Source organism: Pongo abelii, chromosome 22, assembly GCF_028885655.2.
Source record: "Pongo abelii isolate AG06213 chromosome 22, NHGRI_mPonAbe1-v2.0_pri, whole genome shotgun sequence".
Taxonomy (NCBI): Eukaryota; Metazoa; Chordata; class Mammalia; order Primates; family Hominidae; genus Pongo; species Pongo abelii.
In genome coordinates, this window is record NC_072007.2 from 23,120,945 (window position 1) to 23,135,508 (window position 14,564).

At 41.6% G+C, this 14,564-nt stretch overlaps 1 long non-coding RNA gene across 1 annotated transcript; it reads right to left on the reverse strand.

Annotated features, from left to right (window-relative positions):
- Positions 1-327: 327 nt before the first annotated feature.
- LOC129052408 (uncharacterized) lies at positions 328-9,725 on the reverse strand. Its single transcript, XR_008517413.2, has 4 exons — positions 9,310-9,725; positions 5,117-5,187; positions 4,578-4,800; positions 328-563 (listed from the first exon to the last, which is right to left on the reverse strand). It is a non-coding gene; the product is annotated as an uncharacterized LOC129052408 (long non-coding RNA).
- Between the last annotated feature and the right edge of the window lie 4,839 nt (positions 9,726-14,564).

The following is a 14,564-nucleotide window of genomic DNA, read 5'->3' on the forward strand; positions in this document are numbered from 1 at the left end:
AGAGTATGCCACTGCAGAAAATGTCATTCAGAATACATCGTTAGAGAGGAAACAAAAACAAAATTGGCTTATTACCTCCTATCACTGGGGACATCTGCATTATCTTACCATCAGGGAGTTAGGCACACAGCCTGCATTGTCCTGCAGCTTGCAAATTATATAAATGTATATGCCAGCTTTTCAGAGTTTTCTGCAAGAAAGTTTAGCGTCAAAATTTCGACCCATTTTAAATAGGCAGCATATGCATTTGTATTGAACTCCACTCCTGGCTTTATTTGATCTTTCCCGCTGTCTTCTTCTCCACATTCCCTGCTCCTCCCCGAATTCTCTTGTTGCATGTTGTGTGCATTTATATACGTTAAGTCTTTTCTGAAAGGTCAGGTCAATATAAACATTGAGACTTGTTTGGGGATTACATTTTTATTGTTATTATGCACAGCCATGCATTTTTGTGTCCTGAGGTGAGTTTTCCTCCAAAGCATGTTTTTCTTACTATTCCTTCCAGGAAGCTGTGCCGAATGATTATATGTTGATATGAACTTATGTGTTATCTTCTCAAAGTTCTAGAAAAATAAAGATTGCATAATAAAATAAATGACAGTGCTGTATATTCATCTTTAAGTAAGCAGTTACCAGTTTCCATATTGGGAGTTTTGCACACAAATCAGAACTGGGAGATGGGCCTTTTTCTTTATCTATAGACAGCCTGATTGAGCAAGTAAGCAGTCATAGAACATTTACATAATGAACAAACATTGTGACAGGGTCAAAACCAGTAACTTGTGAGCAAGCACAGCTTTCTACCCAACCCATTCCAGGATTCAGAATTGCTGGTTAGGTCAAAGGTGAGAAAGAGAATTGGAAGGGGCTGAGAAAGACACCAGGACTGATTGAGCAGCTCCTTCTGAACATGACGGACAGGCTGGAGTGTTAAGGGGGCTGTGGGGCGGCCTGGGGGAGCAGCTGGGGGTTCAACAGGACTCTCAGGTCAGAGATGCCCAGGAAAGAGATTAGGGAAATTGCTGTTATTGTCATATTTTGTTTGAAAAAAAAATTTCCTTTATTTTAAAATATCTCTTTAAGAGCTTTATTAAAGGCTTACTTTTTTTCTTCAAAAACAATTTTTTTTTTCAGACGGAGTCTCACTCTGTCGCCCTGGTTGGAGTGCAATGGCGAGATCTCGGCTCACTGCAAGCTCCGCCTCCCGGGTTCACGGAGTTCTCCTGCCTCAGCCTCCTGAGTAGCTGGGACTACAGGCGCCCACCACCAAGCCCGGCTAATTTTTGGTATTTTTCTTTTTAGTAGAGACGGGGTTTCACCGTGTTAGCCAGGATGGTCTCGATCTCCGGACCTCGTGATCCGCCTGCTTCGGCTTCCCAAAGTGCTGGGATTACAGGCGTGAGCCACCGCGCCCGGCCTTTTTTCTTCAACTTTTAAGTTCAGGGGTACAAATGTGCAGGATGTGCAGGGTACATAGGTCAATGTGTGCCGGGTTGGTTTGCTGCACAGATCATCCCATCACCTAGGTATTAAGCCCGGCATCCATTAGCTATTCTTCCTGATGCTCTCCCTTGCGCCCTCTCCTGACAGGCCCCAGTGTGTGTCGTTCCCCCCCATATGTCCATGTGTTCTCATTGTTCAGTTCCTACTTATAAGTGACAACATGCGGTGTTTGGTTTTCTGTTACTGCGTTAGTTGCTGAGGGTAACGGCTTCCAATGCCATCCATGTCCCTGCAAATGGCTGCACAGTAGTCCATGGTGTATAGGTACCACATTTTCTTTATCTCCTCTGTCACTGATGGGCATTTGGGTTGATTCCATGTCTTGCTATTGTGAATAGTTCTGCCATGAACATACATCTGCATGTATCTTTATAATAGAAGGATTTATATTCCTTTGGGCATATACCCAGTAATGAGATTGCTGGGTCAAATGATATTTCTGGTTCTAGCTCTTTGAGGAATTGCCACACTGTCTTCCACAATGGTTGAACTAATTTACACTGCGATCATAAATGCTTACTTTTAGTTAAGGGTTTTGATGTTAAGATTACATGCATTTTCTTTTAAAAATGTAAAAGTAGCTTAATTTTGCATCATTTTGGAAGGGGTTTTGAAGAGTTATCTTACAAGGGATTTTTGCGCTTGTCTAGGAAATCATTCTTCCTTATTTCACTATTTTTGTTACTTTTTTTTAATCCTGGCAATATGTCAGGGTTGTGTGTATAAAATTTGCAATTTCAGCCATTTAAGTGCACAAATCAATGGTATTAATGACATTTACATGGTTTGCAACCGTCGCCACAAACTATCTCCAAAATATTTCATCAACTTAAAACTCTGTACCCATTAAGCAATAACTTATAATTTCACCCTTCCTTCAGCCCCAAGCTATAATTTACTTTTTATCTCTGTAATTGCCTGTTCTAGGTACCTAATACAAGTGAAAGCATCAAGATGTGTTCTGTGTCTGACATTTCATTTAGCAAAATGTTTTCAAGATTCATCCATGTTGCAGTATGTACCAATACTTAATTCCTTTTCATGGCTAGATATTCCATTTATGTTTATATCACACTGTTTATTAATTCTTCTGTTATTGGACACTTGGGTTGTTTCTGCCTTTTGGTTATTGTGAATATTTTTTCTATAAACATTAGTGTACAAGCGTATGTTTGCGTCCCTGTTTTCAATTTTTTGGGGGATATACCTAGGAGTAGAATTGTTGGATCAAATAGTGATTCTATGTTTGACCTTTTGAGAAATCGCCAAACGATGATCCAGAAGAGGCGCCATTTTACATTCCCACCAGCCCAAGGTGACTGCGGGTTTTTCAACCACAGAACACTGTTTTCAAGCAATGCCCACTGTTTTTCCTAGCAGAATGGTTTCTGGGTCAGATAAAACAGAGATGATGAATACCTTGTTCAGGCAGCCTCTGGAAAGATTAAAACAGACAAGCACAATCATTTGTGAATCAGATCTGCTCTCCTCTCTGGAACCAGGGATAAGGGTCCCAGCCTGGGAATCCAGCCTGCTGTCTTCAAGACTATCACCAAGCTGGACTTGTGGGACAAGCAAAAATGCCACACAGCTTTCATATCATTTTTAAGTTGCCTTTGTGTTGATCCAGCATTCTTTTGGTTGCCGTACACCTTTGATTATTTTCCCAGTTCTGAGAAAGTTGGTTCTGACAGTGTCTGGTTGTTTATTCAACATTCCTGTGGAAGGATGGGAGCTTAGAGCTGCCTTCCCCGCCGTTTTGCTGACACCACTGCAATGGAGCATTCTTGACTCCCCTGCCCTAAGAGTTTGACTTACTCTGCATTCAAATGTCCTCTACCTAACGTGACCAAAACACAACTCATGGTATTTCCTTCTAACCTGTTTCTCTCTTGTGGGCCACCTGTCTGGGAATGGTTAGATCCTTTACTCAGGTACTCAAGCCAAGAATAATTCTCTTTTCCCTCTTCTTCTGATTGGTAGCCAATCAGAACTGTGGCTGCAATACAGCCTTCTAAGACTTATCTGATGATTCCACTTATGACAAAGCTTATTTTTTTTTACATCAGCCCAGGCTTCTCTCATAGTTCACTTTGATTACTGCAATGCCTCCTGCCTGGATAGTTTGCATCTCATTTTCCCTCTCCCCACTTCTTGTAGGCATCTGGCCACAGAACTCATTCTTACCCCTAGAAGTAACCCTAAGACACATGTTCATATTCTATCCCTTGCTCTTGGAGTCATAAGCTGCTTTGGGACAAGGACTGCATATATCCATCCCTGCAACAGTTTCCAGCATATAGAACAAGCTGAACAAATGATTCCTGAGTGTCTGAAACAGACACGAAATACCAGCCCTCAGAGTGATTAGACACAGTATAGTATACATTAGTAAGACAGAAACCAGCAAAATGTCTATGCATGTAAGTATATATGTGTGTGTGTATATATATATATATATATATATGATTGCTTAGAAACTTGAAAAAGTGAATTCTCTTTCTTGCTTCTTTATCTCTGATTTTGAAAATCCTACCCATTCTTCAAGGTCTATTTTATTTCTTACTTTCTCCAGCTCCTAACCATGGAATATATTCCTGCCAATTCTGCACTGAATTATACACTCACTGGAAATCCCCTGTATCAGTCCTAATGCTTCCTCCACCACAAAGTGGAGGAATATGCAGATGTTAGGAGAGAGACAGCAGAAGCAACAAAAGCAAGAAACAGAGTGTAGCTTCAAGGACAGACCAGCCTGCCAGTCATTCATCACTGACATGCTTCATAATATACTGCCTCATGGTGGCTATGATGAAATACTGTTTCTGCGAGTTTTGTCCCTCCACTAGATTTGCATTTTCCTGAAGGTAACAACCTTCATTAACCAGTTTTGTATTAATCAAGAACCCACAGTTCAAGCAGACATACAATATATATTTTCCCAACATAAATTTTCATGTGTTGTTCACGCCTTGGTCTGCTATTGAGCTGGACTTCTGAAATAAACTGTGTTATGCTAGAAATAACTCATAACCAAAGTGTCTCTCCAGCAAAAGTAGGGAGGAAAGTGTCACCTTTCTCAATGCTAAGATTTTTCCTTAGCAAATGGGTGATCTCAGAGTAAGTACTGCTTGCCAGTATCGCTGAGTCCGTTTTCAGAGAGGAAGGAAAACGCTGTGAGCATCAGATCATGCTGTGTCCTATGTGCATGGGTCTTTTCTTCAGTTGGTGACATTAGAAAACCATCTGGGAAATAGCGCTCAAGGCAATGGCTCCCAAATAAAGCATAGAAGACACCTGTGGAAAGGCCCAAGAGTTTTGTGTAAGATTTTCAAAACGATTTTGGTTGCACAGTCAACACTATTTTCAAGAAGAACACATTTCTCCTGAGGAAAATGCTCTCTGCCATGCAGTTTGTCACTGAAGCTGTCATCTATGAGTGCCACCTGGACCAAGTTCCAATTTGGTAATGGGCTCTCACATACATTTGCCCACCAAGAAATTCTGTAACTCATCTACAATGTCCATGGTAAGATTTGCATATCTTAGTTCAAATGAAATAGAAACCTAAAGAAATAAAATTGTCATCTCAGACAAAGAAAGAAGACTTTACCTTGTGAAGAGCCACAGCCTATTCCGAGGAAGTCTCTCTGGTCCGCTCCCCTGCCAGGTGGTCCCTGAAATCTAGGAAACGTAGAGTCACTGTCAGCTACGGGAGCTGTTGAAGGACCTCTGGCAACCTTGGGTGCTGAGGACAAGGACTGGCGTGTGTGGAGGAGATGGGTGAGAGCACAGGCTGAGCTGCTGCTGGGCCACCCTCCTTGGTGGTGAAGGAAGGCAAAGGAGACCATCAGGAGAGCCCTGGGGGACAGAGCCTCGGGTCTCTGGCTAAGCCACCCTCATCACTGTGAAGTAGGCAGTGTTCACCCAGGCAGCACACAAATGCACGGCATCACTCCAGGACAGGGTCTCCCCACAGAAAGAGGCCTGGTAAATATCCTCTTTTTAAAAAAAGTTACAATGTTTAATGTTCCTGAATCTACATATGTTCCTTCTGCACTTACCATCTATATTACTGGATTTTAAATCATTATTGTGGTGAAAAATACACAATACATATTATTTTGATTATTAAATGCACACTTCTGTGACATCAGTTCCATTCACAATGCTATCTAGAAACTAAAAACAATCTTAATTCAGTTTTCTTACCTTCCACCTTGCGAAACTAGAGAACAAAGTATAGTGTAATGTAAACCCAACATTAACATAGAAAAAAAAATTCATTATAATAGAAATAATAAAGTAAACAGAGAACTAAACAAAACCAAAAGCTGCTTCTTAGAAAAGATAAACAGAATTGATAAACCTCCAGCCAAGCTAACCACAGAGAAAAGATAGAAGACACAATTTATAAATAATATAAATAAAAAGAGGAATCATTCCTGCTGATCCCATGAATATGAAGAAGATAATAAAGGAATACTTAGAATAAATCTATGCTCACAAATCTGACAGCAAAATTCCTTCAAAGGCAGAAACCATAACTACCCAAAGGAGACTCAGATAATCTGAGCAGGCTTATATCTATTATAGAAATTAAATCAACAATAACTTTTTTAAAAATGCCCAGTAGATTTTACTGAATTCTACCTAATTCTTACAAAGGAAAACACAGTGTTATTATACAAAAAAACTGATTAAAATTCTAAACATTTACCCAGTTAAATTTTAAAATTACACCCATTGCAAAATCTGCACAAGAATGAGGGCAGCTGTATTCCTAATTGCCTGAACTGGAAGCAGCTGAGATGCTCTTCAGGAGGCGAGTGCACCAACCCACACCATTACATGGACCCAATGGAATATGATTCACTGATAAAAATTAGTACGCCGTTACGCTACAAAAAGATATGAAATCTTGCATGTATGTTGCTAAGTGAAATCAGTTAGTCCTAAGTGACTGCATACTTTATGATTCCAATTCTATAGAATTTTGGGAAAGAAAATCTATAGAGGCAATAAAATAAATGATCAATAGTAGTCAGGGGTCCCAGGAAAAGAAGAAAGGGATTAATAGGCTCAGCACTGGTCATGTTTTGGGTGTGAAACTCTTCTGTCTGGGTGATAAATGACATTATGAGTTTGTCAAAATCCATAGGCTGAACAACACAGGGTGAGCCTTAGGGCAAACTCTAGACTTTCATTAAGAAGAAGATATCACTATTGCTTCAACCACTATAACAAATGCACCACATTCATGTAAGATGTGATCACAAAAAAGATACTGAGGGGGAAGGGTATATGGGAACTTTCTGTACTACTTCCATTTTTAGGTTAATTTACAGGTTTCACATGATGTCCGTTTGTTTGAAAATGTGGCAACACTATCTCAGGAAGAGTTCCATTTTAGCTAATGTCTAACAATCAGCTAGACATTATATCTAAACCTTGCATTAATATCTAAACCTTGCATTGAGGTGTTCTTTACTATCAAAAGTGAACCAAACTTGAAGTGGAAATACATCTTTACTTCTGCATTTGTAGCACTAGTGATTGACTTGTACATTTAAATTGGCACACATGAAATAAAGAAGAATATAGTGTAGCAATTTTAGAGTTGTCTGAAGTTTGGGACCCTGAAGAATCTGGAATCCTTCTGCTCCCTAGAGTGAGTAACTGAATTTCCATAGTACCATCAGATGGCTGACTGCCAGGGTGCACCTGAGGATGAGGCCTGCAGTGGAGCATCACGTCTCTAAAACTGAGCTGGTGGACCATCGATTTGTGATGGACAGTGGATTCTTTGGAGCCCTCAGGATCTTGCATCTTACACTTTGGGAAATGGATTAAATAAAGACAGCTGTTGATATCTTGCTGCAGAAGACCACAGAGAAATGAGGCATCGTTTATTCACAGTTTAACCCATTTTCTGTGTTCCCCGAGAACACTGTGCTGCCAGCGAGCTGCACTTTTATTTTCTAAATGGGAAATGGGTTAAGTCAGGGGTTCCCAAACCTTGGGCCAGCGATGGTGTGTGGCCTGTTAGGAACCAGGCTTGAGCAGTGGCTGAGAGCAAAGCTTCATCTGTATTTCTAGCTGCTCCCATCACTCGCATCACCGTCTGAGCTCCACCTCCTGTCAGATTAGCCATGGCATTAGATTCTCATAAAGTGCATGTGGCCTAGATCCCTGGCCTGTGCAGCTCACAGTAGGGTTTGCCCTCCTATAAGAGTTGTATAATTATTTCATTATATATTACAATGTAATAATAATAGAAATAAAGTGCACAATAAATGTGCTAGGTTCATCCTGAAAGCATCCTTCCACCCCATCCCAGTCCATTGAAAAATTATCTTCCATGAAAACAGTCGCTAGTGTCAAAAAGGCTGGGGACCACTAAGTTCAATGTTTGAACCGTTGTCCCCTGTTCACCATCTGCAGAAATAAGCCTCCTGAATCTGAGTTGGGTGTTAGGAAGAACTTGCACTGTGGGTTGCACTTAAAACTGTGCAGGCCGACTGTGTAGGCAAATCCCTACACTGAGATGAGACAAGGTAGAAAGGTGGCAGATGGGAGTGATCAAGAGCACGGGGCCTGGTGCACAAAGGTCTGGGCTCAAGTCCTTATTTGGAAGCTACATGAACCTGAGAAGTTCTATAGACCCTTCTGTGCCTCAGTTCCCTCTTCTGAGTGTGGAAGTTAACTGAAATGTGGCCATCAAGGCTGGTGCTTAAGTGATTTAAGGAATTAAATCTGTGACCCCCACTGTCTTCTGACTACTGATCTGAGCAGGCTGAACTAAGGCCTGCCTGAGAGTGGGCAGTGTCTAAATGAAGTTTATTGAATAACTTCAAAGTCACACCTGATGAGAAGGGCACTCGAATTTAACAAGACACAGCATATGTTCAGTCATGAGTGAATATTGTACTATAGAAGGAATGTAAACAGAAGAGCTAGTAACTTGAGCAGGCGGGTACCTGGCTCTAACGAACAGCATGGGAGGTTTCCTGGTCACCTGAAACAATTAAGACATATCAAAAAGCCAAGAGTACAAAATCGTGTTGCATCTGAGACAAACATTAGTATTTTAGACCTTTAAAAATAAGCATTTTAGTATTACAGCAGCAGAATTAGAACCTGCGGTGGGCGGGAGGTGGGGGGGCGGAGTTAAAGGAGCTGATAAAAATTTGAAGGAGAGAATTATCATCCCAGCCTGGAAAAGATGCACCTTTTACAGGAGAAAAGAAACAGAAGGCAATAATATGGGACCTGTAAATTACATGTAAAGAGACACAGTAAAAGTCGAACTTCTGAGGTATAAATCTGAGAAGTTTAAAAAATAATAGATTTCACAATGAAAAATTATTACCTCTTGTAATTTCATTGAGAACAAATTAATATCTTAAGAAAAGCTTATTTTTTAAACCAAAATTTTAGTTTGGTATTAGTGTATTTTTAATATTGTAGCTAATTTTAATAAGACCTTGTAAATAAATCTATCTTACCCCAGTCAATTTTGACTACAAAGTAAGATTTTCATAAACCTTTTATAACCTCTAATGATTTTTTCTATTTTGTAACTTTTTATATCCACTTGATTGTATTTATCTTTTAAAAATGTCTTTAATTTAAAACAATCCCTCAAAACCTCTTAACTAGGCTATTATGTTTCCCATCAGAAAATCTGCTTATTTTCTAAAAAAAACTCTGGATTTAAGCTGTTCCAATATCTGATTTAAGATTTTCACATCTCTATTCAGAAGACTTTGGCCTGTAATCCCCCTTTCATGGAATGTCTCTTACCGTATTTGGTATCAGGATCTCCTGATATGATGAAGGCAGTATTGTTGTGTTTCTTCTGGATCTATTCTATGGAAGAGTGTGTACAAAACTGGCATAGGAAACAGTACACTTTTATAAACAGAGAAAAATATTTGAGGCAAAAACTTCATAGGATCAAAAATACAAATTGAGTCATAAAACTACAAAACAAATTTGTAAATCTGTAGACCAATTGGAGCTGGGGAAGTAAAAAACATAAATTTAGAAGACATTTTAAGTACAAGTGGCCCATGTGAAGAAACTGCAGTGAGAAGATGGAAAGCAGCAAAGGCCACCTCCCATCTTTACCAGCAGTCACCCAGGTGGCAGTTGAAACCTGGTGGCAGTTGAAACCTGGTGGCAGTTGGGATGGAGGGCAGGATATACATCATCACATGATCTCCGTGACAGGTCATCACGGAATATTCAAATGAACACAGGAACACGTGCCACACTCTCGGGTCCAACTGCCGTTCTCTAGACCAGTGCACTTTCGCAAGGACAAGGGGCCACTCAGAGTCCATGCTTCATTTGAAAATCTGAATCCCAGACCCACAGTATTATTCTCTGTGTATGAAATAAATGTTAAATGAGGAAAAAAGACTTGCTTTCAAATATATTTAGTAGTGAAAGTTTCAGGGTGAAAACAGTCAAAACTAACACGTTCAGAATAAAATGAGGTTCCTTCCTTGATTTGAAACATTATCCCCACCCATTTTTACTATCCCTGAGTCATCAGAAATTTCTCTATTCAGAAATTTTAAATTTGTTCCAGATTAAAGTTTAAAATGCCTTACCATAAATTCAAATTTTAAAAGTCAATTTCTAAGAATATCTCACAGTACTAGATCCCTGAGGAATCGCCACACTGACTTCCACAAGGGTTGAACTAGTTTACAGTCCCACCAACAGTGTAAAAGTGTTCCTATTTCTCCACATCCTCTCCAGCACCTGTTGTTTCCTGACTTTTTAATGATCGCCATTCTAACTGGTGTGAGATGGTATCTCATTGTGGTTTTGATTTGCATTTCTCTGATGGCCAGTGATGGTGAGCATTTTTTCATGTGTTTTTTGGCTGCATAAATGTCTTCTTTTGAGAAGTGTCTGTTCATGTCCTTTGCCCACTTTTTGATGGGGTTGTTTGTTTTTTTCTTGTAAATTTGTTGGAGTTCATTGTAGATTCTGGATATTAGCCCTTTGTCAGATGAGTAGGTTGCGAAAATTTTCTCCCATTTTGTAGGTTGCCTGTTCACTCTGATGGTAGTTTCCTTTGCTGTGCAGAAGCTCTTTAGTTTAATTAGATCCCATTTGTCAATTTTGGCTTTTGTTGCCATTGCTTTTGGTGTTTTAGACATGAAGTCCTTGCCCATGCCTATGTCCTGAATGCTAATGCCTAGAAATTCCATTCGACCCAGCCATCCCATTACTGGGTATATACCCAAAGGACTATAAATCATGCTGCTATAAAGACACATGCACACGTATGTTTATTGCAGCATTATTCACAATAGCAAAGACTTGGAACCAACCCAAATGTCCAACAATGATAGACTGGATTAAGAAAATGTGGCACATATACACCATGGAATACTATGCAGCCATCAAAAATGATGAGTTCATGTCCTTTGTAGGGACATGGATGAAATTGGAAATCATCATTCTCAGTAAACTATCGCAAGAACAAAAAACCAAACACCGCATATTCTCACTCATAAGTGGGAATTGAACAATGAGAACACATGGACACAGGAAGGGGAACATCACACTTCGGGGACTGTTGTGGGGTCGGGGGAGGGGGGAGGGATAGCATTGGGAGATATACCTAATGCTAGATGACGAGTTAGTGGGTGCAGCGCACCAGCATGGCACATGTATACATATGTAACTTACCTGCACATTGCGCACATGTACCATAAAAACTAAAGTATAATAATAATAATAATAAAAGAAAAAAAAGAATATCTCACAGTAATTGTACAAAATCTTCTCTTATCAGCTATCTATGTTATCTACTGTTTTTCTCTATGCAACTAAGTTTCCATACTTACTAATTTCTGAATTTCTAAGTTCATTGAGAGATTTCTCTGTCAATGTGTATGTGAAAGACTGGCTATTCACTCAGAGATGCTGAAAAAAGCAGCATTACATGTTTACCAATGTGTTGTTTGAAAATATATAAAGAGTGATTTTCTTTTTTTTTAATCATACTTTAAGTTTTAGGGTACAAGTTTTAGGTACATGTGCACAACGTGCAGGTTAGTTACATATGTATACATGTGTCATATTGGTGTGCTGTACCCATTAACTCATCATTTAACATTAGGTATATCTCCTAACGCTTGCCCTCCCCTCTCCCCCCATCCCACAACAGGCCCTGGTGTGTGATGTTCCCCTTCCTGTGTCCATGTGTTCTCATTGTTCAATTCCCTTGGCAACAAAAGCCAAAATTGACAAATGGGATCTAATTAAACTAAAGAGCTTCTGCACAGCAAAAGAAACTACCATCAGAGTGAACAGGCAACCTACAGAATGGGAGAAAATTTTTGCAATCTACTCATCTGACAAAGGTCTAATATCCAGAATCTACAATGAACTCCAACAAATTTACAAGAAAAAAACAAACAACCCCATCAAAAAGTGGGCAAAGGATGTGAACAGACACTTCTCAAAAGAAGACACTTATGCAGCCAAAAGACACATGAAAAAATGCTCATCATCACTGGCCATCAGAGAAATGCAAATCAAAACCACAATGAAATACCATCTCACATCAGTTAGAATGGCGATCATTAAAAAGTCAGGAAACAACAGGTGCTGGAGAGGATGTAAAGAGTGATTTTCTAAATGGAGAGTTCTGATAACCTCAAATGGTCCCTTCCTTGGAGGGTTATTTTGAAGAATAAGTAAGGAAATATACACAGCATATTGCCTGACTGGTATTAAGCATTACATATTCTTTCAAAAAGGGTAGGCAGCTGGAGGGATGAGGCATAGCCCCCTTTTCCCAGGACCTTCTTTGGGCACATGGATGCCTAACCCTAAGCTGCAAAAATATGCAGCCCAACCCCTGAAGGAGAAGAAATGTCTACTTCCTATTTGTGCGTGTGTTTTGCTTGGCCTTCTCAGGGTCTCTCCGGCACCAGAACAGCCAAGCTGCTGGCCCACCACGGGCCCAATGTCCTCACGCCTCCCAAGCAGACACCAGAGATTGTCAGTTTCCTCAAGCAGATGGTGGAAGGTTCTCCCTCCTCTTGTGGACGGGCGCCCTCCTGTGCTGGATCGCATGTGGGATTCAGCACTCCCAACAGTCCCTGGACAATATAAGGCTCCTGAGTGTCCCCTCCTGGTTTTGCTCAGGCAGTAACAGGGAGAACAGAGGCTGTCACTGCATGGGTGTGGGAAAAACAGTCATTTCTTCTGCTGTAAAACAGAAATGGTACCTGCCTTTCCAATGTCTCACAGGCAGTCTGTGCATGAATTTTACAAAAGAGAGACAGATATGAAGCACCTTGCATTTTTAAGAGGAAGAAAATCTGCATCCATGTGAAGTATCTTTAGGCTCTGTTTCCTCCAAGCTAGCCTTTCCCTTTAACATGGAGAGAATGTGTGGTGATGAGACCTGGGAAATCAAATCACAAAATTGAGTCCACCACATGACGCTGAGAGACAGAAACCAGAGGCAGAAAGCCACGTGTCACAGGATTAAATTGATGTGAAATGTGCAGAACAGTCACATCCACAGGGCAGGAAGCAGATCGGTGGTGCCGGGGCTGGGGATGGAGCAGAGGGTACTGCAGAGGGGCAGGGGGCAGCCGCTGGCAGCATGGAGATGCTGAGGCTGGAGTGCAGGATGGTGGCACAACTCTGCAAACTTACAAAAAAGTCAACAAATGGTGTACTTAACATAGGTGAATGCTGTGGCCTGTAAATTACACCAGGTCACAGCTGCCAGCAACACATCCTCCTATGGAGAGCTCCAGCCTCCAGGCTTGGGTCCTTGCTGCTGCTTGTTTCTCTGGCTGATGCCCCTGCTCCTCACCCAGGTGTACTTGGCTCTGTACTTGTCCTAGTTGTCATTTTGATAGGGATCTTTACTTGTTGGCAAGAGATAAAAAGCACTGACATCGTGTCCACCTCTTTAAGATGATCTTCAGGTGGGTGCCAGCCACCCCTCCTCTGGTCTCTGGTGATTCCCAGGTGAGGAAGCCTCAGCAGAGTAGGAGCTTTGGGCCCCAGGAGCCGAGAGTCCCTGCTCAAGCCCTGGCCTGCCCTTCCCTGTCTGAGAAATCTTGGGCAAGTTACATCTCTCTGAACCCTGTTCCTCACAGGATTTTGGTGATCAAGCGTGTTCCCATCCAGGAAAATGTGAATCACGGTCCAACATCTATGCCTGCTCTCAACATTTGTGGACAGTTATCTGGGGGGTTCTGGGAGGAGCCTGTAGAAGGTCAGGGAGTTTCTTAACCAACAGCAAAGGAGACCCACCTGGGATTGTTGATCTGTGACTGTTCTGAGACAGTCTGAGTCCCAAAATACACTCAGCGAGGGGACCTAGCACTCCCCTCTCCCCAGGAACCCTGATAGGTGTCCAAGGCAGGAAAGCCATGCTGGCCCTGGCTCAGGGAGCTGCCGGCTGGAGTGAAGGTTCTAGGTGCAAAGGATGCCTCCTGCCGAGCTCAAAGCAGGAGATCACCTGGTTAGAATTTCCCTGACCCTCATGAGATTAGTAACACCTTCAGTGTTCTTCCCAGATGCCCACCCAGTATAGCTCACCCTTGTTTCCCTTTCTATGAGGTCCAGGGCTCTTGCTTTGCTAGATCTGCCTGACAGCAGCCTTTTCTGGTTCCAAGAACATCTCTTTGAACTTAAGAAAGAATAGTTCTTAGAGTCTTCAGCTCCTAGCCCTGGCCTGCCCTTCAGTTTTATTTTTGCCAATCTGACAGCTTCAGGTTCCAAGGCCTCCATGCTGGAGTTTGCTGCAGCACAGATTGGAGAGGAGGGCTGGGGTCCTTCTAGGATCAGAGGCGCCTGTCACAGCTTTCTTCTGCAGCAAGCTCTTGTCATCTGAGATTCTGAGGAGATCATCGCTGCAGAGCAGCTGGGGTGTGGACATTGTGGAGGCTAAAGAGGAGACCAGATCCCTGCATATATCAAGGTGCTGCCTTCTCAGGGGTGTCGGGAAAGTGGCAGGAGAACCAGCCCTGGGGACTGTGCTTAGAGCAGCTGGTGTTCCACCT